The sequence below is a fragment of the Palaemon carinicauda genome, chromosome 36, assembly GCF_036898095.1.
Source record: "Palaemon carinicauda isolate YSFRI2023 chromosome 36, ASM3689809v2, whole genome shotgun sequence".
Lineage (NCBI taxonomy): Eukaryota > Metazoa > Arthropoda > Malacostraca > Decapoda > Palaemonidae > Palaemon > Palaemon carinicauda.
In genome coordinates, this window is record NC_090760.1 from 17,561,721 (window position 1) to 17,566,720 (window position 5,000).

The 5,000-nt window shown below is 26.8% G+C and overlaps 1 pseudogene; it reads left to right on the top strand.

Annotated features, from left to right (window-relative positions):
• Positions 1–5,000, top strand: part of LOC137628784 (anoctamin-10-like) — a 114,892-nt pseudogene that overhangs the window by 104,881 nt on the left and 5,011 nt on the right.

Here is a 5,000-nt window from a genome sequence, read left to right on the forward strand (position 1 = left end):
GTGAAATAATTGACAACTCGATGTTTTATTTTCCACCCAAGAAAAGATCAGAAATAATATGGGTTTTTGAAGTTATCAATCTTTGACCTCGCTAAATATTATATATATATTTTTTTTCATATCAGCGTAATATTTCAAAGTATCAGTTCCCCAAAACTTTAAGAAGATGGGTTCGAATCCTACCTAAGAAAGAGTATTTCAAATCCAATCCTTTAGGAATTTCGTTTTTAGGGAAAACTAAAAAAAAAAAAAAAAGATAAGAAAATTTTGAGAGATGTGGTTCTTGGAACATTGTAAAATGTGCCCTATCACAGAGAGAGAGAGAGAGAGAGAGAGAGAGAGAGAGAGAGAGAGAGAGAGAGAGAGAGAGAGAGAGAGAGAGAGAGAGATAGGAAATGTACTCAATACCCCAGACCCGACTCTTTTTCTACCTGTTCTTTTGTATGGACGACCCCCATATCATTATGGGGTCGTACCATGTTATTTGTTGAACACATTCATCTCCAACAGCCAGACTGAATAAATAAGCCAAATATGAAATGACGCGTGTGTGAAATTCCTAACTCATAGTGAATTTTTTTTTTTTTTCATTTCTACATTTATTGGGTGGTATTGTCTACGTCCCCTTTCTGGTATATTTTTATTTTCGTTAGTGTGCGTTTAGATTCTGTAAAGAAATGCAAGTGGTTGCTCAAAAATTATATAAAACTAATTCCACATAAGGTAAAATAGTACTGAAATTCTCTCTCTCTCTCTCTCTCTCTCTCTCTCTCTCTCTCTCTCTCTCTCTCTCTCTCTCTCTCTCTATATATATATATATATATACATGTATATATAATATGTATATTATATATATGTATATACATATATATATATATATATATATATATATAGAGAGAGAGAGAGAGAGAGAGAGAGAGAGAGAGAGAGAGAGAGAGAGAGAGTCATACAGTATATATGTGTCTGGGGATACCTTAACGTGGTGAAATGGTTAGCGTATCGTCTTGATCAGCAAAGCTGTACTAGTCAGGGCCACCCATACTTGGTAGGTTTGCTGTGAGCAATCAAACTATAGTCTCCCACCATCACCAATCTACAGTGGAAAGCGTGGTGATTAAAATGGACAAACCCTACACATGAATAAAGCCATGTCTGATGCCTTTGTCCTGCAGTGGACTAGAAATGGCTGCATTTTCTGTAATATCTACGTATTATCATATATATTTAGTTTTACTTTCTTTTTTACTGGTTGTATTTATGACTTTTGGGTATATGGTTCATCGCTGGTGTTGGGAATACAATTCATGTAAAAGTTAAAAGAATTTGGACAAGATTGAAAATAAGGAAGATATTAAGTTGAATGTAAAAGTGGTTGGTTTGCACTACTTGAGCCCTTTCGTGTTGCGTAAGAAAAAACATTAGTTACTCTCTTTTATACATCTTTGTTAAAGTGACATACTGTCTTATTACCCATTATCCTGAACCAATTTGCTTCCAGATTATTTTAATTTATCTTTCGCTCATCGAATATTCCAAGACTAGATTTTGTAAAAAAAAAAAAAAAAAAAAAAAAAAAAAAAAAGGCAGCCGGTGTTTTTGTTATTGGGTTTTGGTTTTGGTTTTTTAGATTTTAGAGTAATATTCTACTCTTTTATTTCATTGGTGTAGAATTTACTCATTTATTTCTTTTTCATAGACATGACTTTATACAAATATATATATGCTGGCAAATGAGAATATAGTTTGAGATTTTTAAACTAAAATAGATTAAACACCATTACGAAAAAAAATTTTCATCTGCTATTAAACTTAAAAAAAAATTTCCAGACAGTTTACTTTGTATAAAAATATGTAGGTAAAAGAATACAGAAATTGAGTTTGACTATCTTTTTAGAGTAAAATAGAATAAACATCATTATAAAAAATCCTTTTTATCTATTATTAAACTGTAACCGGGATAGAATTTACCCTTTTTCCAAGACACCTGACTTTGTACAAATATATGTAGGTTGAAAATATAGAAATTGAGTTTGACTATCTTTTTTAAGTTAAAATAGAATAATATAATAAAAAAAATCATTTGCTTTTATCTTTCTAAAAATATTATCTCCAAATATAGAATTGACCAATTTTTTTATTTTCCAGATATCTGACTTTGTAGAAATATAGGTTAAAGAAAATAAATACTGAGTTTGACAGGTTTTTTAAACTTAAATAAATTGAATATCATTAAAAATATTACCTGTTTTTCTAGAACATTTTAACTGAAATAGAATTTACCTTTTTTTAATTTCTAGGGACCTAGAAAGTGAGCGTAACCATTTTTTAAAGCTAATATAGATTTAATATCTTTATAAAAATAATCAATTGTGTCTGATATCTTTATAAAAATAATTAATTGTATCTTATATCTTTATGAAAATAATTAATTATGTCTGATATCTTTATAAAAATAATTAATTGTATCTAATATCTTTATAAAAATAATTAATTGTATCTAATATCTTTATAAAAATGATTAATTGTATCTAATACCTTTATAAAAATAATTAATTGTATCTAATATCTTTATAAAAATAATTAATTGTATCTAATATCTTTATAAAAATAATTAATTTTATCTAATATCTTTATAAAAATAATTAATTGTGTCTAATATCTTTATAAAAATAATTAATTGTATCTAATATCTTTATAAAAATAATTAATTGTATCTAATATCTTTACATAAATAATTAATTGTATCTAATATCTTTATAAAAATAATTAATTGTATCTAATATCTTTACATAAATAATTAATTGTATCTAATATCTTTATAAAAATAATTAATTGTATCTAATATCTTTACATAAATAATTAATTGTATCTAATATCTTTATAAAAATAATTAATTGTATCTAATATCTTTATAAAAATGATTAATTGTATCTAATACCTTTATAAAAATAATTAATTGTATCTAATATCTTTATAAAAATAATTAATTTTATCTAATATCTTTATAAAAATAATTAATTTTATCTAATATCTTTATAAAAATAATTAATTGTGTCTAATATCTTTATAAAAATAATTAATTGTATCTAATATCTTTATAAAAATAATTAATTGTATCTAATATCTTTATAAAAATAATCAATTATATCTAATATCTTTATAGAAATAATTAATTGTATCTAATATCTTTATAAAAATGATTAATTGTATCTAATATCTTTATAAAAATAATTAATTGTATCTAATATCTTTATGAAAATAATTAATTGTATCTAATATCTTTATAAAAATAATTAATTGTATCTACTATAAAAAAAATTCTCTTAACAGTTCGCCGACTCCGTGGTAACCAACTTGAAGAAACATCCTCTGACGGCGAAATTCTTCAAGGAGACCGTGAAGTCACTGCACACTGCCCCACCGGAGGACCAGCCCGTGTCCATTTTGGTCCTAGACCCGAAGGACCCCAGAATCGTCCAGGCTAAAGAAGAGGCTGATCTGGATCCTTATGAGGTGAGTAAGTTGTGAGGCGTCAGTTGGTGTCCTCTTTTCCGGAGTCCTTCAATTATTACATTTTGATTTATATCTTCTCTTTCATGATTATTATTATTATTATTATTATTATTATTATTATTATTATTATTATTATTATTATTATTTCAGTTCTTGATGTTATTGTACTTAGAGTAATTTATTACATTCTGATCTATTATTATTGTTATTATTATCATTTTAGTAGTAGTTGTTGTTATTGTTTTTGTTGTAGTAGTTAAAGTAATTTATTATATTTTTATAGATATCTTCTTTCTCAAGATTATATCTATTATTATTATTATAATTATTATTATTATTATTATTATTATCATAATTATTATTATTAGTAGTAGTAGTAGTAGTAGTATTCATTTGCTTTACATCTATTGATATATTAATTTGAAAATATTCTCTAAATGCGTACTTATTTTTAATGTTAATTTTGATATAATAGTGAGCATAACAATATCAATATATGTTTAGTAATTGTTTTTTTTTTAAATCCTTTCCATATTTTTATTATATTTCTATTTCCCTTTATCACCTCGTTTTCCCATAAAAACTCGAGAACTTCATTTTTACTCATACTCCTTTACCTGGCCACTCGGCCTTCAAAACAGCTTGATATTTCTCCTTGACGTCCAGTATTTGGAAATAGTCTCCTTCAGTTCCAAAGGCTGGTGGAATATATATCCTAATCAGCAGTAAATTACGTCATGTCCAAGGAAAATGAAGGAAAGCTACTATAGATAGTAATGTACCTTTAATTAAAAATCGCCAATCCATTCAAACTACAACATTTGATAATTAGTACAACTCCTTGGACAATGAAGTTCACATGAGATTACAGCCTCACGGAGCAAATGTTTTTATGTTGACTAGGCTGACATGAGTCTTTTTATAGTTTATATATGACATATCTGTTTTTGACGTTGTTAATATTTTATATAGGACATATCTGTTTTGACGTTGTTACTGTTTTAGAATGATTTATTGTTAACTTGTTCTCATCATTTATTTATTTCCTTATTTCCTTTCCTCACTGGGATATTTTCCCTATTGAAACCCTTGGGCTTATAGCATGTTGCTTTTCCAACTAGGGTTGTAGCTTGGCTAGTAATAATAATAATAATAATAATAATAATAATAATAATAATAATAATAATAATAATTTACGTCTACTACTTTTAATGATGAGCTCCATACAAGACACAAAATCTATATTAAATACTTTGTTTAAAGAGCTTCAAGAAACAATTCGGCTTCACCAAATGTCTGGACATTACTTAAGAGTAACCATACTAGGATCGCCATACTAGAGTCAATTCTTTTTAGTGAGGCAGATTTGCACCGACTTATAGGGGTGCCCTTTTAGCTCGGAAAAGTTTCCCGCTCGCTAATGGGTTGGACGAGATAATTCTAACCAATCATATAGCAGGAAATTTTTTCAGAGCTAAAAGGACACC